Here is a 25244-nt window from a genome sequence, read left to right as displayed (position 1 = left end):
AGAATCCCCATATATTCCATATCCAGTTTCCTTTATTAAAAATATCTTATATTAGTATGGTACATTTGTTACTGTTAAATGAAGCAATATCAATGCACTAATAGTAACCGAGGTTCATACTTTTTCAGAAGTGCTGGTCAAGGATTTTGTAGAATGTCTCTCAAGTGGGATTTGTCTAACATTTTTCTCACGATTAGACTGAAGTTATATATATATATTTGAGAGGAACACCATGAAGATCAAGTGCCATTTTCATCACATCATTAGATACATACTATCAACCTAACTTACTTGTTGACATTGACCTCGATGAACTGGTTGAGGAAATATTTGTGAGGTTTCTCCACTGTAAAAGTTACACGCCTTTCCCCTTCTCATTCCTTACTCTATTATTTGGAAGAGATTCACTATGCACAACCCAAATTAAGGGGTGAAAAGTGAAGGGTGGCACCCTGAAGGGAATGTTTGCATAAATGGTTTGGAATTCTTTGGCACTGGAGATTTGGCTTTTCCCCCATTACTTATTGATTCAATAATTTATTTTTATCAGTATGAACTCATGGATGTATATTTCATACTTTGGGTTAAAATACAACACTTTGTGAATTTTTTTTGCTCAAAATGTTCTAGCTTTGGCTTTTGGGAAATTTTTCCGTTGACCCCTGCGTCCCTTTAACATACAACATACGGCCTCATTTTCTTCAAGTGTATATGTGTGTGTTTATGATGTTTATTGATTTATCTATAATTAATCCAGTTTATTTTTAGAGCAATTTTAGAGCTAACAGGAAAATTGAGCAGAAAACAGAGATCTCATATTTCTCCTTTCCCACTTACCCAGTTTCCCTTATTATTAATATTTTGCATTAGTGAGGCGTATTGTTATAATTGATGAGCCAATCTTGATACATTATTACCTAAAGCCCATAGTTTACAACAGAGTTCCCTCTTTGTGTTGTACATTCTATGGGCTTTGACAATTGTATAATGTTAATATCTACCATTACAGTTTCATACACAATAGTTTTACTCTCCTAAATATCCCCTGTGCTCTATTTATCCCTCCCCATACCTTAACTGAACCCACAGCAGATAGTTCTCTCTCTACAGTTTTACTTTTTCTAGAATGTCATTTAGTTGGAATCATATAGTATGTAGCCCATTCAGACTCTCTTCTTTGTTTTTGTTTTTTTTTTAAGATTTATTTATTTATTTGAGAGAGAGAGGGAGTGGGGGGAGGGGCAGATGGCCCTTTCAAGAATCTTTGAAGTAGACTCCACACTGAGCGCACAGCCCAACACAGAGCTCGATCCCATGACCCATGAGACCTGAGCCAAAACCAAGAGTTGGATGTTTAACCAACTGAGCCACCCAGGCACCCCCAGACTCTCTTCCTTCAGTTAGCAATATGCATTTAAGATTCTTCTATGTCTTTAACGACTTGATAGCTCATTTCTTTTTGTTACTAAATAACATTCTGTTGTATGACTAAATAACATTCCACAGTTTATCCATTCACTTATTGAAGAACATCCTGGTTGCTTCTAATTTGGGGCGTTTATGAATAAACCTGTTATAAGCTTTTTTATGCAGATTTTTGAGTGGACATACATTTTCGACTCATTTGAGTAAACACCTAGAAGAATGATTCCTGTATCATATGTTAAGCCTATATTTAGCTTTGTAAGGAACTGCAAATTTCTTCTAAAGTGGCTGTTAACGTTTTGTATTCTGACCAGTAATGAATGTGAATTCCTGTTGTTCCATATTCTTGCCAGCATTTGGTGTTAGAAAAGTTTAAGTAACCTGGCTCTCACAGTATGTCAACAATATTTGTTCACGTACAGTATACCAGATGGAATATCAGAATTATTAACCAATAACTCCATGTAAAACACCTTTATTAGCTAGAGTACAGTACTTATGTACAGTTGTTTTTGCTTTTAGTCTTACAGAATCCACTCATTTCCAAAATTATTTGTCAGTACTTTTTTTCCTGACTCCCTCCAGGGAGGTTGTTTCATTTATTTGTAATGCAACTAGATTGTATCATCACAGTCCAGATTCCATTCTCGGATGCCCAGACCTCCTAAATGATGTTTTAAAATTTTCATACATAAACATTTTACTTTTTGACAAATGCATTATGTCATGTACCCACCATTACATACAGAATAGTTTCATTTCTCTAAAATATTCCCCGTGCTTCACCTATTCAACCTCACTTCCTCTCCACACTTCTAGAACCCATCATTCTTTTTACTATCCCTGTAATTTTCCTTTTTCAAAATGTCATATCATTGGAATCATACAGGCTATGATGTAGTCTTTGCTGACTGACTTCTTTCACTTATCAGTAAGCGTTTAAGATTCATCCAAGTCTTTTTGTAGCTTAACAGCTGATTTTTATTCAATAAATAATAGTCCATTGTATGGATGCACTACAGTTTGTTAGAAGAATGTGTATTCTGCTGTTGTTGGGTGGAATATTCTATAAATGTCATTTAAATCCAGTCAATTGGTGGTGCTACTGAGGTCAATTGTATCTTTATTGATGTTCTGCCTATTTTATCTATCACTTACTGGCAGAAAGCTATTGAAGTCTGATTAGAATAGTGGATTTCTTTATTTTTCTCTCAGTTGTATCAGATTTGACCTTGTGTATTTTGATGTTTTATTGTTAGCTGTATGGATGTTTGGGATTGTTATGTCATCTTGGAGAATCATCTATTTATCAAAATATAATATCTCCTGTTTTTCTTGATAATTTTTTCTGAAGTCTGCTTCACTTGAAATTAAAATAGCTATTCCAGGGGTTTTTTGTGTGTTTGTTTTTTGTTTGTTTGTTTGTTTGTTTTTTTAGAATTAACATGGTACCTCTTTCTTTACCCCATTACTTTAAGTTGTTTTTGTCTTTGTATTTAAAATGAGTTACATACGGAAAACAACTGTTGGTTCTTATTATTGTTTTATGCCTTTGGCAATCTGCTTTTTAATTGGTCTATTTAGATAATTCACATTTTCAATAATTATTGGCATAGTTGGACTAATATCTATTATGTTGTAACTGTTTCCTATTCATTAGTTTTGTTCTTTGCCCTCCGCCCCTTCATTTTCTGCTTTCTCTGGCTTTAATTGAGACCTTAATGCAGTTTCATTGGTCTCCCCTCTTTGCATTAAGAAAAATAATAGTATTTGCCCTAAAGTTTGGAATATAGATTTTTAACTCATTTAAGTCTACCTTCAACTAGCACTATTCCACTTCATATATAATACAGGTAACTTATAACAGCAGATTCTTAGTTCCTTCCTCTAATCCCTCATGACATTACTGCCATTCATTTCACATATATATGCTGTAATCACCCAATACTTTGTTACTATTATTCCCTTAAATGAACCTTTATCTTTTACATAAAATAAGAATAAGAAATATAAAAGATTTATATTATCTTCATTTATTTCTTCCCTGACATTATTCCTCTTCTTATGAAAATTTGAGTTTCTGGCTTGTATTCTTTTCTTTCCCCCGAAGAACTTCTTTTAACATTTCTTGCATGACCAGGAGTTCTACTACTTTTTGTTTGTCTGAGAAAATCTATTTCTCCTCACTTTTGAAGGGAAATTCTCCTTGACATAGAATTCTAGGTTGGCATTTTTTTGCTTTTGGTTTGTTTGTTTGTTTGTTTAACAATTTAAATATATTAGTTTTTTTTTCTGTTATTGCTTGCATAGTTTCTGAGGAGAGGCCCGTTGTAATTCTTTGCCTTGTTCCTCTTTATATAAGTTTTTTTTTTTTTCCTCTGACTTTCAAGATTTTCCCTTTGTCATTGGTTTCCTGCATTTTGAAAACCTATTTTTGTTTATGTTTTTTGTTTCTGTTTTTGAATTTATTTTGCTTGACAGTCTCTGAGCTTCCTAAATCTGTATTTTAATGTCTGTCTTTAATTTTAAAGAGTTCTTGACCATCAATTCTACAAATATTTCTTCTCCTCTACTCTCTTTTTTCTCCTTTTAGTGTATCAATTATATGTTATACTTTTCAAAATTGTCCCACACATCTTGGATGCTCTCTAATGTTCTTTTTTCCCCCATTTTTTAATCTTTCATTTCAGTTTAGGAAGTTTCTATTGACTTATCTTCAAGCTCATGGTGCTTTCTTTGGCTATGTCTGGGCTACTGATGAGTCTATCCAAAACATTCTTCAATCTGTTACAGTGTTTGTAATTTCTAGAATGTTTTTCTGATTCTTTCTTAGTTTCTCTCTCTCTGCTAGTATTACCCATTGATTGAATGTTTTCTGTTATTTTCATTAGAGCCTTTAATATATCAATCGTAGTTACTTTAAATTCCCTGTCTGATAATTCCAACATCTGTGTCAAATTCAAGTCTAGTTCTGATACTTGTTCTGTGTCTTCAGATCTTTTTTCTTGCATTTTGGCATGCTTTCTAATATTTGTTGAAAACCAAACATGTTTAAAGTGTTCTAGAACCTTAGGTAAATAGGCTTTTGGTGCAAGGCCTTGTGGTATTCTGGCTAGGGTTAAGCTGAGTTTAATGTTTGCTAACGGTGTAGGTTCCAGAAGCTTCAAGTTCCTCTTGTGTGCTTGTTGCCATCTTAACATGGGGCTTCCCTCAGACAGTCTGCTTCTTGCCCTTATTTTCAGCAGCAATGCATTATTATTATGCTAAAGTCCTGTTGGTATGGGGAAGGGAAGCTTTTTAAAATCTTAAGACTACATCTCTTTTAGGGGGCCTCTGTCCCTAGGTTTTTACTTTCGAAGTGTCTTTTTAAGTGGTATTATATCCTCCCCCTTATCTGGAAATAGGACCGTTATGGGAGATGAAATTGGAGGAAACTCTTCTCTCACTGGGATAAGGCTTTAGTAAAACATTGTTACCCTGGAGAGTGGGCCTTTGTAGTGGAGAATGCTTTAGGCATATTTCACAATGATTAATTTTTTTCCACTGCCAGAACCTTGAGGGGATCTTTAAGAACCTGGTGAGTTTTCTGAAGATAAAGTGCACAAACTTGTGGAGCACCTCTACCCCCAAGGTAATACCCTCAGAAATTTTTCACTCTCAAGCTAGTCCACATTCAACTCCAAAAATTCATCAAAATTACCTTTAAATGTCCTTCAAGTTTATGGCTTCAGTGTCTGTATTCCATATAAGCAAATCTCAGCTTTGAATCTCTGGATTCACCTGTCTTTCCAGATTTCAGAATGGAGATTTGCTTTGCAACCTCAGGTCTTTGATGGAGCCAAAAAAAGTAATTTAATTTCAGTTTGTTAACTCAATTCTTGATGTAAATACAGATATGATAACTTACAAGTTTTTTACATATTTGGACTAAAACCCAAAATTTGAATATTTTAATTTTGATAAAATCAAATTTATAAGTTTTTTCTTCCATGTTTCTTTTTTTTTTTTTCTATGTTCCATTTTTTCCCCCTTTTATTCTAAGAAATCTTTATCTACCCCAAGGTCATAAGATTCTTTCCTACATTTTCTTCTGGAAGTTTTATAGTTTTAACATTTATGTTTAGGCTTGCCATCCATCTTAAATTAATTGTTGTCAGTGGAATTAAGCGAGGATTTAGGAGCTTTTTTCCCCTACATTTATGTAGTTGATGAAGCACCATTTGTTGAAAAGACAGTCATTGTGTAATAAGTTATGGAAATAAAATGTACAGCATAGGGAATAGAGTCAATGGTATTGTTAATTGCATTGTATGGTGACAGAGGGTAGCTACGCTTGTGGTAAGTATAGCATAATGTATAGAGAAATGGAATCAGTATGGTGTACACCTGAAACTAATGTAGCATTGTATGTAAATTATACTCAAATTAATTTTTTTTTTTTTTTAAGAAAGGATATTCTGGACACCTGGGTGGCGCATTCAGTTGGGCATCTGACTCTTGGTTTTGATTCAGGTCTTGATCTCAGGGTTGTGAGGTTGAGCCCTGCATTGGGCTCCCTGATGAGTGTGGAGTCTGCTTCAGATTTGAGATTCTCTCTCCCTCTCCCTTTGCCTCCCCGCACTCAAATAAATAAATAAATCTTAAAAAAGAAAAAGACATTCATTCTGAATTTCTTGCACTCTTGTTGAAAATCAATCATCTATATAGATGTGGGCTACTATTAGTTTCTGTCTTCTGCTTCATTGATCAAGCTTACAAAACTTAGGTCAATACCACAGTGTCTTATTCCTGAATCTTTATAATGTTTTAATATTTGTATTAAACAGTCATTTATTTTTAAAAATAATTTAAAAGAAACGCAAGTATTACCTTTTATATTTCCCCATACACTTATTTTTTGCATGCTCTTCACTTCATTCTATAGATTCAAGTTCCTATCTTGTGCTCTTGTGCAATTTTCCTTTTCTTATGAAGAATTTTATTTAGCATTGCTTATAGTGCAGGAATTTCCTCAATATTTGTTTTTTCTAAATTGTTTTTATTTTGTGTTCTTTTTAAAAGGAGGTCTACATTGGATATTGAATTCTGAAGTGACAATTACCTTTTCATTTTGTTGTATTGGTTTATTAATGATAAAAAGTCTACTGGCTTTCCTATCATTGTTCCTGGATATAATGTACTTTTCTTTTTAAAACTAATTTCAAGAATTTTTCTAGCTCTGATTTTCAATGATTTGCTCATGTGGGCCTTTCTTCACCCTATATAATTGTCTTTTGCTGAGCTTCTTAGATTTCTAATATAATGTTTTCACCAAATTTGCAAGACTTTCAGTAATTATTTTTTCAAATAAGTTTTTTTCTTTCCCATTCTTTTTCTTTATTCATTCTGTTCTTTCTTTTTTTTTTTTTTTTAAGAATTTATTTATTTATTTGACAGAGAGAGACACAGCCTGAGAGGGAACACAAGCAGGGGGAGTGGGAGAGGGAGAAGCAGGCTTCCCGCGGAGCAAGGAGCCCGATGCGGGGCTCGATCCCAGGACCCTGGGATCATGACCTGAGCCGAAGGCAGACGCTTAATGACTGAGCCACCCAGGCGCCCCTCATTCTGTTCTTTCAATTAGATATGTACTAGTCTGGTTGATAGTTCTCACAACTCACTGAAATTGTATTCCTTTTCATTTTTCATTTTTTGGTTTGATTTTCTCTTTTTATTTCATATTGGATCTTCATTAAATTTTACAATCCTTACTTGTGACATCTCCAATCTGCTATTAAGTCCATGCATTCTTTCTTAAATTTCAGATATTATAGCTCTCATATAGAACTTTTACTTGATTCTTTGGTGTAGTTTCTACTTATTTTTTGAGATAGTCTGTTTGCTTATCATGACCATATTTTTTGTATAAGTCCATGAACTTAAGAATTTAATACTTAGTCAGTCTAAGGAGTGCCTGGCTGGCTCAGTTGGTAGACCATGTGACTTTAAATCTCACGCTTGTTTTTTTTTTTTTTTTTAGATTTATTTATTTATTTATTTATTTATTTATTTATTTATTTGAGAGAGAGAGAGAGAAACAGCATGAGAGGGGAGAGGGCCAGAGGGAGAAGCAGGCTCCCCGCTGAGCCGGGAGCCCGATGTGGGACTCGATCCCAGGATTCTGGGATCATGACCTGAGCCAAAGGCAGTTGCTTAACCAACTGAGCTACCCAGGCACCCTAAATCTCAGGCTTGTAAATTCAAGCCTCAAGCTGGGTGTAGAGATTACTTAAAAATAAAATTAAAAAAAAGAATGTATAATACCTGCTTTGTATTTTTTTTTTTATTACTTCATAGCAAATTACACAAACTTAGCTGCTTAAAATAATACCCATTCATCATCTCACATTTTTTAAGGTCATTATTCCTGGTACCCTCTATTAGTGTCTGCTAGATGCATAGGCTCCCACAAGTCTGAAATCAAGGCGTCAGATGGCCTGGGCCCTTGTTTCCTGGCTCTGGGAAAGAATCCATTTCCAAGTTCATTCCTGTCTTTGGCAGATAAATTTATCTGTGGTTGTAGGACCAAAGTAACCACTGTCTTTCTAGCTCATGGCCTAAGGTTACTTTCAGCTTTTAAATGACTCACATCCTAGAAGCCACTTCAGGTTTTGCATTTGGCCCCTCCATCTTAAAAACCAGTACTAATGTTTCAAAATTTTTTGTAATCCAAATCAAGAAGATAGAAGACTATCTGTTTACTGATTTAAATGTTAATCTCATCCAAACATATTCTCCAAGTTGTCAAGCAAGATTGATCACCACAAGTAGTAACCTTAATTTTATCTGCGTTATGTCTTTTCCCCTGTTACATGATTTGATCATGGTTATGATAGCTCATAATTTATAGTCCCAGGAATTAGGACAGAAAATCTTGGTAAGCCACTTTAGGATTCTGCCTACCACATGTTTTAAAGTTCTTGTCTGTTCATTTTAACACCCATGTTAACTCAACTTCTATTTATATGGACTGCTTTTTCTCTTGATCTTTGGTCGCATTTCCTGTTATTTCATGTCTAGTTACTTCTCTCTATAAACTGGATAGTGTATACGACGGTGTGGAGAGACTGAATTTTGTTATCATCCCTGAAAATATGTTTATCATCTTTTTCTAGTACAAAATCTAATTACTGGCTGTCAGCTTAAATTTATTGAAGCTTGGTGTCATGCTTTCTTTTTTTCAAGGACATCTTCTTTAGTCCTGCAATGTAGTCTTAATTTTAAGGTGCAGTGATTCTAAGTCTTAAATGATACATCTGAAATATTTTCTATGTCTCTGCTAATGTTTTGAGGTTCACACATCATACTTTGTTTCTTCTATGGCTCGACTTTGTTTCTTCTATGGCTCAGCAGTTTTAGCTTTCCAATAGTTATTTTCTGACAGGCTTCTCAAAGTCTCCCTTTAACATGAGCAAGTCAGGATCCATTCAAGAACTTAAAGGGACTTGTAATGCAAATTGTAGAATTGCCCCTTTTGGGTGGCTTCCTTCTTTACAGGGCTTCCTTCCTCAATTTCCAGTCAGTCTGGCAGCCAGAACTCTTCTGACACCTTAAATTAATAAGACTGCATCTTTCTACTTGATTTCTACTCAGTTTATACCCTGGAGACTGAGGATGTCACTCACATTAAAGTATTGTAAGAATTTCACTTGGTATACTTTTTTTTTTTATTTTAAAGTTGGCATTTACTCAAATTTCTATCTGATTTTCTTTCCTTGTGCTTTCCTTTTAGTGATTTTCTATTTCCTTTCCTGAAATAGTTAAGTTTTATTTGTTTATTCATTTAGTTAATTTTATATTTTGTCCTCTGTGAGATTTGTCTGATACCAGCTGATACTGAGCTGTGTTGTTATTACTGAACTAGAACCTCCTATTGACATTTTATCTACAATGCTAGCAAATATTTAGATGATGATGATAATAATAATGATAATTCCTTAATTTTGGTTTGTCCATAAAATTGGAAATTCATTTTAAATTTATTTAATTTTGTATGCAAACTATACATACACAGAAACTTGTACATGTATTCATATACACATACATATACATATACATCTTAATAGAAATGGGATTCTCTACAACTGCACTTGGAGGATGTATTCAAATCATTAGACGCCATTTAATTTGCACTATACAAAATAAGTAGTGTTGGGCCTTATCTAATCATGTGTCCTCTTCAAATTGTTTGTTTCTTTAAGATCTAATTCAATTTCTATCTGCCAAATGAAGAATTCTTCCATAACCGTTAACACTCACTGATATTTAAAACATGATTTAGCACTACATTTCATACTGACTTGGCTTTCTCACTTTTTGAGTCATATACATTACTCATGACTCTTCAACTTGAAAGCAAAATTTTTCCAGAGAAGTACAAAGTTAAAGCCTATTTTTTAAAATGGTTCATAGTGGAATTGAAAGAACTTAAGATCTATATTCAAATAGATGTAACTTGTAGCTCTGACCTAACAATTGGCTGTGTGACTTTGACACACTTCTTAAATTTTCTGGCCTCATTTTCCCCCCTCTGAAAATTGTACTTGAGAGTGTTCTATGAATTGTAATGTGGTCTATGTTATTCTTTTTCTAGAATCATATATTAATGTTTCAGATATACTTTGTTTTCAATAATCTTTGCTGATTGAGTGATAATTATATTATCTTATATGACCCAGTGTACTGTCCAAAAGCTAATTAGATCTGTGCGCTTTTGCTATTGCAACACTTTCAACAAGCAAAATATAACACTTTTTGATAATAGTCCTAAATGATATTTCCCTGATATCAACAATAAAGATTGCATAGCTATTTTAAAACATGCAGAAGATATCAAATTGGATACACCACTGTGGCTGAAAATTTCCAATGTGAAATGAGTAGGATGGTGAGAAACAGAATTTCTAAAACTTTAAATTTGATTTGAAATGAGACCAGACTTATCAGTTTTGTGCTTTGCCTCAACTATCTGGATGAAATGCCTGTCTTAGTAAACAGATTTAGCATTGGAAAATTTAGAAATTTTTCCTTGGGGGAAGGGTAAGAAAACCAGGCCTCTTTTTTTCCCCAAAAATATTAATTATTATGCAAACCTCATGTTAAGTTGTGAAATCTCTAACAAGTATAATAATTAGATTGAAATCAGAAAAAAAAAATGAAGTGGTACTTTATTTAGTTTACCATAATATATAAGCTTATATATGACAAATTTATCCCTAGATGCTGACTCGCTCAGCATCTGAAAAGTGTGAAATAGGGGCGCCTGGGTGGCTCAGTCATTAAGCATCTGCCTTCAGCTCAGGTCATGATCCCAGGGTCCTGGGATCAAGCCCCGCATCGGGCTCCCTGCTCAGCAGGGAGCCTGCTTCTCCCTCTCCCACTCCCGCTGCTTATGTTCCCTCTCTCACTGTCTCTCTCTCTGTCAAATAAATAAAAATAAAAATCTTTAAAAAAAGTGTGAAATAATTTGCACAAACACCATATTACGGTTAGCCTATGATTTAGATGAGAAATCTAAGACACTCAATTAATTTAATTATGTTGTTATAATATTCTTCTATATTTTACCATAGCTCTCTGTTCACTGCAGCCATCTTATTGATCTATTTTTAGGTGAAAACAAATCTGGAAAAATTTGTAAGCCATATCTTGACAATTATGGAGAGATAAAGCAGCTTTTTAATAGTCATGTCTGTGCTTATTATAATGGGATAATGAAATTATATTTTTTGGATTACTGCATCTTTAAATCTGTGTAATTCTAATCAAACAGATTTGCAAAGATCCAGAATAAAACTTTAGGTAGATGGTTTTGATCAATGCAGTTTTAATTGCTGAAAAACAGTTAAAGGACAATTGAAAATGTTAGAACGAGTTATAACCTGAAGTTGTTAAATATAGTAAGTTTATCTTCTTTTTAAAGGAAAAGGTGTACTGAATATGAAAAATTGACTGGACCTTTTAAATTGTCTCCTTAATTTTTTCCCATTTTTTCTTCTCTGTAAGCTGAGAAACAGCTTAGTGGGTTTTCCTGAGGAGGATGATGATGATGATGATGATGATGATGATGATGATGATGATAAACATGATTTTTATCAGGTAACATATTTGAAGAGTGCCACATTCGACTCTAACATAGGTGGGGGACTCTGTAAAGAAAGGGCCACTTTGCTGTTGCTATTATTCACTGGACAGTAGATTACTAAAGTTACATTTGGAAAAGAAAGAAAATCAAAAATGTTGATGACATCATTAATAGAAGAAAACAAATGTTATAATTATTTAAATTTTATTATACCTATGCTGAGTTTTAATCTTTGGTTTTGTAATACTGGCAATTTTCATTTTGTATATGATAACAACGGATTTACATATTTCCCTTCTACTTCCATTAATTACCTTATTCTGAAGTGTAAATTACCTCTTTTAATTCTTAAAACAAAGCTATGAGGTAGGCCTATTGTGTTCCCCATTTTGCAGATGAGGAAAATGAGTCGTAGGAGGATAAATGATTTTCTTAGCATTTCACAGCTAGTTGACAGCAAAGCCAATATTTGGACTCTGGAATTTTGCATGCAAGGTCTATGTTTTTAACCACTTCACCATGCTTCCCAAGAGTTAATGAGCCTTTTGTAGAAAAGAGCTCCAAAAAGTACAAACAGGAAGCTGAATGCTAAAATGGCCATGATATGTGGTATTGAAGAAACTCTTGTTTTCCTACTCCATTAGTCTCTCAGAGACTTCTAAGCTGCTGAGGTCATCAAAGGAAAATAAAGACTGTTATTTGAGTCTTTCTATGGGCACATGGGTGCCTAAAACTGCTAACCACGAAGACAGATACATGAGTAATTTTTTTTTAACCTGGAATGGCCCTGGTTAATGTGAGAAGATATATATAGTTTACATTTTTAAAAAGGGAAAATGCACTAGCAATACACTTAGTTAAAGGATAAGGAAGATATTTTTGGGTAGAGGTATATTGAGAGAGTAATGAGGGCATAGAGGAGTCGCTACAGAGGAGAATGGCAATTCATGGAAGAGAGAGAAAGTAATTTGAGAAATATTTCTGTGGACTATAGGCTTATTTTAGTTTTGATACCTATATGTAAAAGAATGGAGCTGTTGATAAATTATTACAGGTTTTATAAATGCACTCTGATTTTGAACTGCATAAGAAATACTCACACACACATACTGCACACACACGCTGAGAGCCAGATATGGCCACCATCCTCACTGAAAAACCTCTCTTTCTGCTTTAAGCTAACACTGGAGAGTACATCTATTTTCTTATTTTCTAGATGAAACCCATTCTAGGGGCGCCTGGGTGGCTCAGTCGTTAAGCGTCTGCCTTCGGCTCAGGTCATGATCCCAGGGTCCTGGGATCGAGTCCCACATCGGGCTCCCTGCTCGGCGGGAAGCCTGCTTCTCCCTCTCCCCTCTCCCTGCTTGTGTTTCCTCTCTCGCTGTCTCTCTCTCTATCAAATAAATAAAAAACCTTAAAAAAAAAAAAAAAAAAAAAAAAAGAAAGAAACCCATTCTACAAGGCATTACTGAAAAAATGTTAATTTGAGTGAATGTGTTATTGGATATACTAGCAATGGAGTTCTCTTATGACACAAGAGAGCATTTCCCGTGTAAACTCCCATTCAGCATCTATTTCAAACCAGCTGTCTTGGGAGGCTTCCCCTAAAGAGATTGAAATTGGGGTCCTTGCCTACATTTTTTTTTTTTTTTCCCCATATGGAGCAGCTTAGCTCATGCTTAACTTCCTCAGTCCTAGGCTTTAGTTGAAACACTAGATTGGAAGGCTCTCTGAACTACTTTACAGTGATAATCATCCAACAAAATTAGCTCCCTCCCTGGAAAAAAAAAGCTGCATTACTATTAAAAAGATATTACATTTGGCCATATTGATATGTAAACATATCCTGAATACATAAGTAAATACATAACAATTATTTTTCAAGCAATAATATAGGCATATACTATTTTTTAACCTAAATAATTTAAAAATGGCTATTTAAGGGCTTTTCCCCTGAGAACTCTAAGAAATGAAGTTTTATGGTTATATATTCTTTAAATATTTGATTTACTTAAATGCAACACAATACGTGGAGTAATTCTACATATCCTTCAGAAAATGAAGTGAATTTAAAACTTTTTTAAATACTAATGATAATTCATTTTCTATGATTAAAGCTATGTTTGATTTACTGATAACTAATATTCATATAGTAATTTTTAAAATCAAAAACACAAATATGTATGTGTGTGTTTTCAAGGAAAACAATATACTAGCTTTTATTTTCCAGACTTTTTGAAATGAACACACACACACACACACACACACACACATATATATATATATATATATTTTAAAGATTTTTATTTGTCAGAGAAAGAACACAAGCAGGGGGAGCAGCAGAGGGAGAGGGAGAAGCAGGCTCCTCACTGAGCAAGGAGCCCGATACAGGACTCGATCCCAGGACCCTGGGATCATGACCTGAGCCGAAGGCAGACACTTAACGACTGAGCCACCCAGGCATCCCAGAACACAAAGATATTTTAAAGTAAGCCAAAATATTAGAAAGTTTTTACTATATACCATTGAAGCAGTTGATTTTCAGGAAGACTAGACCAGATTTGGCAAAGCTCATTATGAAAGCAACACTGTTTTGCGTTTATAAGGGAGATTACCTACCTTATTCCCATAAAACTTCTAATGATTTCAAATATATTTTCAGGCTGTTGTAATTTTTTTAAGTTGTATATTACTGTGGTAAGAACACAACATGAAATCAACCCTCTTCATAAATTTTTCAGGGCACAAAACGGTATTGTTAATTATAGGTATCATGTTGTACACCAGATCTCCAGAGCTTGTTCATCTTGCATAAGTGAAACTTTATGCCTGTTGATTAGAAACTTCCCATTTCCCCCTTCCCTAGCCCTGGCAACCACCATTCCACATGTGATTCTATGAATTTGACTCCTTAAGGAACCTCACATAAGTAATCATCTTTCCATGACTGGATTATTTCACTTACCATAATGTCCTCCAGCTTCATCTATGTTGTCTCATTGCAGAATTTCCTCCTTTTTTAAGATGGAATAATATCCCATTGTATGTACACACCACATTTTTTAATCCACTCATCTGTCAATGGACATATAGAATGTTTCCACACCTTTGTTCTTGTGAATAGTGCTGTAGGGCTGCTAACACCACTTTGATACCCTGATTTCAATTCTTTTGGGTATATACCCTCAAGTGCAATTGTTGGGTCATATGGTAGTTCAACTTTTAGTTTTTTTGAGGAACCTGCATGCTGTTTTCCGTAGCAGCAGCTGTATTTTTAAAGTATTAACAATACTGAGAGTAATACAGAAGGAGATAGAGACATTTTTTCCCCCTCCATTTTATAGATGAGGAAATGGAGGTAGAGAGCATTTAAGTCATTTGCACAATGCCACTCAGCTACTGAGTGACAGAACCATGATGCTATGGCAAGAACTACTGCACACATTCTCTAATGTAAAGTAATACAATGAAATATTTTGTCTCTTCTCCCATTGACAACACAAATTCTAATCACCATGGTTATGTCACTGTCACTGACCCCAAGATGAAAGAAAAAAAAAAAAAGAGAGACAAGAAAAAATAACGTTCAGGGCTCTGCCTAACACACTTAGCTCTACAAATATACTGAGACTGGTATCTTACCTCCCAAACAAATATATCTCGGTTTAGACATTATCAGTGAAGCACCAAAGACACATACAAATGCTTCACTTAGACTAGAAGTTTCTAAATGAAACCATGCCTATTCCTCTGGATAGACCTGGTCAGTATCTACCTTAAACTGAAATTTGCTTAACTGAGGACTAAAAATCAGCGGAGTTTTTCCAAAACCTACCAAAAATATTATTTAACATTTTAAAAACAAGTTGACTGCATTTTTAAAAATTTCGAGTAGTTGTATTGTTTTGTTGCTGTAGCCACAAATATAAAACTCATATACTTTAAAGCAGCAAACCATAGCTTTATATTACATAATATTTTATACACACTGTGCTATTTTATGTATTCTCTTCAGTCCCCTAAAAGTGTCATTGAGTCAGGAATGATTGTTTGGCAGTTTTACATTTATAATTGACCAATAGTGAAAATGTAAATGGGAGAAAAAATGTAAGATGTTGTCAGATGGTGATCAATTTATAGTACAATTTTTCCATGTAATGTTCTGTAATTGAAACAATATTTGGAAGACATTATCTTAGAAGAACTTTTTCCTGAGGGCATACATATGGAGCATTTTCCAAATTGCCTTTGTTAAAATTTTATTGAAAACAAATTATTTAAAAATTTTATTAATATTAACCCTTCAGAGCAATGAGTAGTACTTTTATGATGATAATAATATTGAGCACACAAGCAACTAGAAATAACTCTATGCTTGTATATGATTTCCTGTTAAGAATATGGTAGTGAATAATAGTTTTACATAAATCTCCTTAGTTCTTAAGTCTGTGTGGGTTTTAAAAACTGAACATGGGCAAAACAAACAAACAAACAAAAACAAACATCCCCAAGCCTATAAAGCCTGAGCTAATAATCTCCCACAGGTCTTCATTATAGCTCCTACCTTCATTCAGTACCACAGATTAGAAACTTGTAAAACCTAGATTTAGATGAAGTTTCTCAGGGAAGGCATGAAAATGAAGGAACTGGAATCAAAAGTCCTCAGCTGCTTTCCAGTTTATACGTGAAAAATAAAGACCATTGGCCTTCTAAACTCTTCATTTGCTTTTGTTGATTTTTTGTGTATTTGGTTTTTGAAAAAAATACCGTAAGCTAAAACTCAATATTATTTTGGCTTCTTTATGGACTTATTATTCTGTGCTCTACTGTACTTTTTGCAGATAAGGAGATAAAAATTTCTTTGGGGAATTGAAACATACCCTGGACCAAAAGTAATAATATTTTAAACTCTATTTCAGAGAAAATTATCATGATGAAAGCTTCTTTCTAGTCTACATTGACCCATGTGCCTTAACCTTTGTCAAATAAGTTACAGCCTACAGAGCCGCAGTAATTCTACATGGGACATAAAAACTGGTTTTTCAATTGGTGAGGTCACGGTAAATCAAAACAAAACAGCTGAGGTCATTGGTTTGTTTTCCACTGTCCCATTAATTCCATCAATCAGCCATAGGTTGGTACCCTAACCTTGGAGAGTGATCCTGAAAATGTGAATATTTATTTTCTTAAATTTGGGGAGTGGGGTAAGACAGTGTAAATGGAAATATGCAAATAGATCATCAGTCTTTCATTAAAAAAAAAAAAAAAAAGGATATAACTGCAAAGTCTACAAAAGGAGGTTGATGAGCAGTATCACCCAAAGGACTCTACATAAAGGTGCATTATTCGCACAAATGCCTGTTCTTGAAGATTTAATCCTCCTACTTCAAACATACAGCTCCACGTTAACAAGTGCCTTAGTCCCCAAAGGACATGTGATTCACTGTGCTTCTAATTCTGTGACAGCATGCACAAGAATAAATAAATGCTTAAGTATTCATTTGTTTGACAGGTCCCAATTTTGCTAAAAATCAGCATGTTAATACTGAGCAAGGATTAATAATTTTCTGACTCATATTATTGAACTTTCAGTGATTTTGGAAGGCTTACTCCCAAGGTTCCAACCAGACCTAAGATTTTATGATTTAGTGAGTTAGTTAACAATCAACATGGTATAAAAGAGGTCACATAATGTAGTCACAGACTAAAGGTTAGAGCATGCAGCAATCAGAGAACACTGTTAAATATCACAATTCGCCCTTTCTGATATGTTTGCTATAGGACATCAGAAAATTTTCGTTAAAGTGATAGCTAAATACTCAGACATAAAAACTGGTTATTTAACTTATTTTTTTAAGATTTATTTATTTATTTGAGAGGGAGAGAGTGCACAAGCCAGGGGGAGGGGCAGCGGGAGAGGGAGAAGCAGACTTTCCAATGAGTAGGGAGCCCTGGGGCTCGATCCCAGGACCCTGAGATCATGAGCCAAGCCAAAAGCAGAGGCTTAATCAACTGAGCCACCCAGGTTATAAGTTATTTAACTTATAACTAAAATGTCTTGTAGCAAATGAATGGAATACATTAAAATCAGTAACTTTATGATTTAGTTTAGTGAGAAAAAATAAGATGTATACAGAACAATCATTAATTAAATGTTTGGAAAGCAAAATTGAACATTTTTATTTTGACATTACTAAATTTTATGTGCAGGAAAGAAAATAACCCTGTTGATTAATGATGATTTTGACATGGATAAAATTGTGGTTTCCCTTGCATGACTATTGACCACATCTCACATTAATTTTTTAAAAACAATGAGGTTAACAGAAGCTATTCTGCATCAGTAATTTTAGATGATTTCAATAAATTAACAGAATAATAATTTAATACTATTATTTTCAAAATTCTGCATTTTGTAGAATGTACGCATTTTATTGTGAAACAGAAAGAAGCATTATTTTAGCTTTAAACGATATTTTTTATATTTAGATACAAATTAGCATATTTTATTATCATATTATTAATTCAATAACTGGGTCATGGCTCAGTTGGTACTAATATTTATTACCAACTATTTACTATTTAATATGACATTTTTTTCTATCTATGTGGTGCTCTTCACACTACGTACTTATAATCATTCACCCAGATGTGCATGCCTACACAAGAGCATCAAAGGTCAGTATTAACACAGTAAATCTTGTAGGAACACAAATTAACGTGCAGAAAGCTCACATGCCCAGGCAAGAAAGAACATTATTTTTTTTTCTTTAAGGATTTCTAAACTTGTGATAATACTTCAGATATTTGATGATAATTTATAAAACACATGATCAAAATAATTTCATTACTTGCATTAAGCTTATTTTCTCAATAGGTGTTTTAATGGGGGTTTATGCAGAGCAGTAAAGGTTTAAAAATACTACTTTGCTGTAATATAATAAGAGATATACACATTTAAGTTACATTGAACTAAATATTATGTACAAATTTTTAATTTATAATAAATTAAATTTAAATTTATATACTTCATATGAGTTTCGAGAGGGTTTATTATCGCGATCTACTTTTCAACAAGACGGCAGTTATTGTAAATGTTTTAATTAAATACAAATTATCTTTGACTTTATTCTGATTCATTCACTTTTTAATTTAATTTTAAGTATGCACGTCTAGGCCTCCTCATTCCTAATACAGTGTTCTTCTAAAATACAATGCTATCATTTTTTAATTAATGAAAACAATAATAGTCATTTTTAATGTTAGAAACCTGTCACTTAATAGGCCAAATGTCCTCATTCCCACTTAACATCACCTGAGAACCAATTACCATTGCTTAGAAAATTAAAGAGCAGAATTTTAGAATACCGAAATCTCATCTCAATGAATATGCATGTACCTTCAAAATATTCTTATTTAGGTTATCAAATTAGTTTTATCTAAAAAGTCATTAACTAGAAATGCAAGTGAAAAATGTATAGTTTGCAGGCTGGTTAGGAAGACAGGTAAGAAGAAGATGATGAAGATAGGAACTTCTAGGTGAGCAACACAGAAGTGTGGCATAGAGCATGAAAATGGCCTTTTCTCAACTATTATTCTGAAGTTTTTCAGTCAATGAAAACAATACTAGTCACATATGATGCTGAAGACAGGGTAAAAGAGATAAATTCAACATATGGGAGGTGTGGAAATGTAAGAAATGTTTAAAAATCACAAATGGAATCCATTCCTTTATATCTTCTAGCTTTTAGAGTCTGACCTCATCCTTGGCTCATTCATCCTCAGGGTCGGTAACTGGGCCAGGTCCTTCTCAGGCTGCCATCCCACTGGTTCTCTTCTTCTGTTTCCATATCTCTTTTTGAACTGAAAAATGTTCTCTGCTTTTAAAGACTCATATGATTATATTGAGTCTGCCAGAATAGTGCAGGATGAACTCTTCATCTCAAGATCCTTAACCGAAATACATTTGCAAAGCCCCTCTTATTATGTAAGACAATATATTCACAAGTTTCAAGGATTGGGGTGTGGACATCTTTGGGGGCCATTCTTCTACCTACAACATACACCTCCTTACCCTGCTTTATTTTTACATATAGCACTTACCACCATCTGTGGTATTATATGCTTGTTCATTTGCTTCCTGCTTGTCTCCTCTTAGCTGAACACAAGCTTCTTGAGAACAAAGACTTCGTATATTTTCTTTATCGATGTATCTCCAAGGCCTAGAACAGTCCCTGGGATGTGGGAGGCATTAAAGAAATATTTGTTAAATGAATAAATAAGTCAGGTGTATTTAATAACTAAAATAAATATTTATGACCAGGGGGCGCCTGGGTGGCTCAGTTGGTTGGGCGACTGCCTTCGGCTCAGGTCATGATCCTGGAGTCCCAGGATCGAGTCCCGCATCGGGCTCCCTGCTCAGTGGGGAGTCTGCTTCTCCCTCTGACCCTCCCCCCTCTCATGTACTTGCTCTCTCTCATTCTCTCTCTCTCAAATAAATAAATAAAATCTTTTAAAAAAAAATATTTATGACCAGGAATAGTAGACTTAATATTGAAATTAAGAAATATTGCTAAAGGGCTACCTGGGTGGCTCAGTTGGTTAAGAGGTAGACTCTTGATTTCAGCTCAGGTCATGATTTCAGGGTTGTGAGATTGAGCCCCGTGTCAGGCTCTGTGCTGGGCATGGAGCCTTCCTAAGTTTCTCTCTCTCTGTCTCCTTCTGCCCCTCCCCTTCTCTCTTTAACGAAAAAGAAAGAAAAGAAATAGGGGCGCCTGGGTGGCTCAGTCGTTAAGCGTCTGCCTTCGGCTCAGGTCATGATCCCGGAGTCCTGGGATCGAGCCCCGCATCGGGCTCCCTGCTCCGCGGGAAGCCTGCTTCTCCCTCTCCCACTCCCCCTGCTTGTGTTCCCTCTCTCGCTGTGTCTCTCTCTGTCAAATAAATAAATAAAAATCTTAAAAAAAAAAAAAAGAAAAGAAATATTGCCCAAGAAATTTGTGACTTCATTTAAATATAAGAATATGTAATGAAATGGTGTAATGAAATAATATATGTCATATGTTTTTATTATAGCAATCTGTTTGCAAACTAACACATCCCCCAAACCCATCCAAGGAACTGTAAGTTAAGTAAATAAAAATGAACAAATCCTATATTGAAAGTTTATAACCAGATGACACTTTTATTCTTTAAGAAATACAAAGCACGTGGAGCGCCTGGGTGGCTCGGTTGTTGAAGCGTCTGCCTTCAGCTCAGGTCATGATCCCAGGGTCCTGAGATCGAGTCCCGCATCGGGCTCCCTGCTCGGCGTGAAGCCTGCTTCTCCCTCTCTCTCTGCCTGCCACTCGGCCTACTTGTGTTCTCTCTCTCTGTCAAATAAATAAATAAAATCTTTAAAAAAAAAAAAGAAAAGAAATACAAAGCACACAATAGCACATTGACTGTTAAGCTAAATTACCTCCCAAAGATTCCAACGTGTATGTGGCAGGGAGAGTTGCTGGAGAAAACAAATGAAGTCCAAACATTTGATCCTGAGTATTGCACATCAGCATCTTCTAATGAAAAGTCTTTTCATTTTCTCATTGAAATAATTATCATCTGAATTTAATTCCCTTCGGCTATGGTCATAAATATAATCTGATTGCTATCATTTAATTTTTCATTATACTTTATTTTTGAGGGATCGCCTATAAACAGCATTATATTTTTGTTTGTATGCAAACAAAAATCTACATATTCATTTTTATTGACTTCAAAAATGGGCACATGCCATGTCACCTGCACAATGGACTATAAACTAACAAGGACAAAACAAAGGCTAAAAGATCATAATATCATCATAAGGATTTTCAAAGTTCTAATAATTAATATCTGCAATGTACTTCCCTTGATAACATCACATAAGCTCTTGTGTGTGACTGTATATTATGCTAAATTTAAATACATTCACCTATTACATACAGTTCACACGGTTGTGTCAATACTGCTAATACACTAAAGATTTCCATTTTCTGATCTGTATGTGCTTATCAATTTCATAAATATTTCAGTGGCTTCTATTTGTGTGTAATTTCTTTTTAAGAAGAAAATATAAAAATTAATTAAATGACAGATTATACTGATCAGAGAGACAAAGACAGAGGCACTTAAGAATGTATGTAGAGGGGCGCCTGGGTGGCTCAGGTGTTAAGCATCTGCCTTCAGCTCAGGTCATGATCCCAGGGTCCTGGGATCGAGCCCCGCATCGGGCTCCCTGCTCTTTGGGGAGCCTGCTTCTCCCTCTCCCACTCCCCCTGCTTGTGTTCCCTCTCTTGCTGTGTCTCTCTCTGTCAAATAAATAAATAAAATCTTAAAAAAAAAAAAAAAAGAATGTATGTAGAACTTTAGTAGGATAGTGAATCATAAAGTCATATTTTAGCACAGTCAACTTTACCCTCCATCCTGGTTTTTGGTGGGGAAACAGCCCACTGTTGTGATGACACCACCTATCCCAAGCCAGGTCCACAAGCCTCCAGTGATGAGGCTGAGCTTGGAGGCCTCCCTATCCTGGGGCTCTGATTCAAACTCAGTACTTTCCCACTTGGAAGTGCCTGCGTATCTTCTCCAGTTGAGGCCTTCTCCCCTTGCTACTGCCCTTTCCCAACCCCAGTGCAAGATACAAGAAACTGAAAACATCTAGACTGATTAATATTGGAGTGAGCATGAACTTAATCAAAAAAAAAAATCAAATAGGACTAGATGACTTACAGAGGGAGAGAGAAAGGCAGCTCAGGATTAAGATTGAAAAAGGAATTCTTTTCGAGAGAGAGAGGGTAGCAAACCATGAGAGACTCTTAACTATAGAGAACAGATTGAAGGTTGCTGGAGGGACGTGGGTGGGAGATGGGCTAGATGGGTGATGGATATTAAGGAGAGCACTTGTTTTTTTGTGTGTTTTTTTTTTGTTTTTTTCAAGATTTTATTTATTTGACAGAGAGAGACACAGCGAGAGAGGGAACACAAGCAGGGGGAGTGGGAGAGGGAGAAGCAGGCTTCCCGCCGAGCAGGGAGCCCGATGCGGGGCTCGATCCCAGGACCCTAGGATCATGACCTGAGCCGAAGGCAGACGCCTAACGACTGAGCCACCCAGGCGCCCCAGGAGAGCACTTGTTTTGATGAGCACTGGGTGTTATATGTAAGTGATGAATCACTAAATTTAAAAAAAAAAAAAAAAAGGAGTTCTTTTTAATAAATTAAAAAAAAAGTAATAATAAGGTTAAAACATACTTTGATGATTGCCATGCCTAGACAAACACATTTAAAAGTTTTAGGGTTATATTATTTGATATGAGGTAACATTGAAAGTATTGAGAGTATTGCATCTTAAGTGTTTCCTACAGTTTGGAATTCTTTTTTTTTTTTTTTTTTTCTTTTAGAGAGAGCGTGTATGCATGAGCTAAGGTAGGGGTCGTAGGCAGAGGGAGAGGGAAGGAATCTTAAGCAGACTCCACGCCTGGTGAGGAACCTGATGCAGGGCTCCACGTGGGGCTCAATCTAATGATCCTGAGATCATGACCCAAGCTGAAATCAAGAGTCATTCGCCTAACGGACTGAGCCACCTACACGCCCCTTACTGTTTGGAATTCTATGTTTAGCACTTGTAATATTGTTAAATGATGTTCTCTTGTTTTTCTTAAATATTGGTCATTTTCTTTTTACTTTGGAGGAAGACCATTTTACTGTACTAGAATGATGGCAAATAATAAAAATAAAGTTGATAAAGAATACACTTAAAAATTTTCCACTCCTGAGGGCACCTGGGTAGGTTAATCGTTGAGCGACTGCCTTTGGCTCAGGTCATGATCCCGGGGTCCTGGGATCGAGCCCGCATCAGGCTCCCTGCTCGGCAGGAAGCCTGCTTCCCCCTCTCCCACTCCCCCTGTTTGTGTTCCGTCTCTCGCTGTGTCTCTGTCTGTCAAATAAATAAATAAAATCTTAAAAAAAAAAAAAAAAATTCCACTCCTGGAACAGTATTCACAGAAATCAACTCAGGAATTTGACAAGTTATCATTCTTATTCTTGATTTACATTTTTTCTTAAATTTAAATTTAATATTTCATTTATTTATTTATTTACTTATTTATAATGAGCACAAGCAGGGAGTGGAGGGGCAGAGAGAGAGGGAAAGAGAGAATCTTAAGCAGGCTCCACACTCAGGGCAGAGCCCAAGCGGGGCTCAATTTCACAATCCTGAGATCATGACCTGAGCTGAAATCAAGAGTTAGAAGCTTAAGCTACTGAGCCACCTAGGTGCCCCAAATTTAATATTTTAAACTACGCAGTAATTGAACTGGTAATAATTTTAACAAATCACCTAAAATTTGTGTTTGATTGTATATTTTTTTACAAAGACTTTTAATCCATTTGCATTAAATGAGTTAGGATAAGAAATGCAAAATGTTAAGCGTTATACTATACTTACTGTGAGATCTTGTATGTAATTGAATAGTTACTGTATCAATCAAAATGATGAAATTTATGATATGTAAATCTTTATCTAAAAATAAGACTCCTCTAAGCAAAGTGAATTTATTTTGGCTCTTGGTTTAACCAAATGCTGAATGAGATTGTGTTTTTAAAAAATCTAAATATTGGGACGCCTGAGTGGCTCAGTTGGTTAAGCGACTGCCTTCGGCTCAGGTCATGATCCTGGAGTCCCGGGATCGAGTCCCGCATCGGGCTCCCTGCTCGGCAGGGAGTCTGCTTCTCCCTCTGACCCTCCCCCCTCTCATGTGCTCTCTCTCTCATTCTCTCTCTCTCAAATAAATAAATAAACAAAATCAAAAAAAAAAAAAATAAAAAAATCTAAATATTAAAAGAAATCTAAGTAATTGTTAAACCTTGGTGACTTCTCAGCCAAGGGGTACTTTGATGCAGAGACCATGGTATAAAAAAATAAAATAAATCTTTACATATGAGTTACATAATGTCATAGTTTACTATATAAATGAACTCTTCCAAAAGAGATGTTTTTCCCCATGATTTCCCTAAAATATGGTCTAATAGCAAAGAATTAACAAATGGATCAATAGATATTATTGTTTTGCTTTTTCTGGTGCTGAAATGTGGCTGACAAGTTGACAAAGATTAAAGTACTTTCTCAGGGGCTAGACAGATGTGACTTTTGGAACATTGTAGTAGCTGAAGTATGTTTTGCTCTATTCCAGTGACAGATAACATAAGCAAGATGATGTTCTTAGGGCAACAAAAGAGATACATATATGCATAACATGTCTGATAAATTAGGAGTCTATTGCGGCAGGAGTTACAGATATTTGCAGTAATATAGTACTGCTTGGCCAGTTAGGTGCTAGGAGGGCATGATTTAAGTACAAACAGACAAAACAGGAAATGATTTCATCTCAAAGTCACTGGAATAAAGGACATTCCATCATGTTCTTAATTTCATCTCAAGCCTCACTTCATCTAGGAAATTTCTGTGACCCACTTACCAGCCCCTCATCCTACTTGTGCCTCGCCCCTCACCGCCCCGTTAGGTCAAAACCTTTATAAGCTGCAGTAGAATCAAGCACCTTCCTTTGGAGCACTTACCACAGTGAATAATAATATAATAATTTGTGAGATTAAATAATTATTCTTTGATCCTGCTAGAGAGTGAGCTTTATGTGGTTAAGAGCCATTTGAGTTATTGATTACCATC

Source organism: Phoca vitulina, unplaced genomic scaffold (assembly GCF_004348235.1).
Source record: "Phoca vitulina isolate PV1807 unplaced genomic scaffold, GSC_HSeal_1.0 scaffold17, whole genome shotgun sequence".
NCBI classification, from domain to species: Eukaryota; Metazoa; Chordata; class Mammalia; order Carnivora; family Phocidae; genus Phoca; species Phoca vitulina.
The sequence above is the reverse complement of the archived record's forward strand: the minus strand, read 5'-3'. Positions refer to the sequence as shown.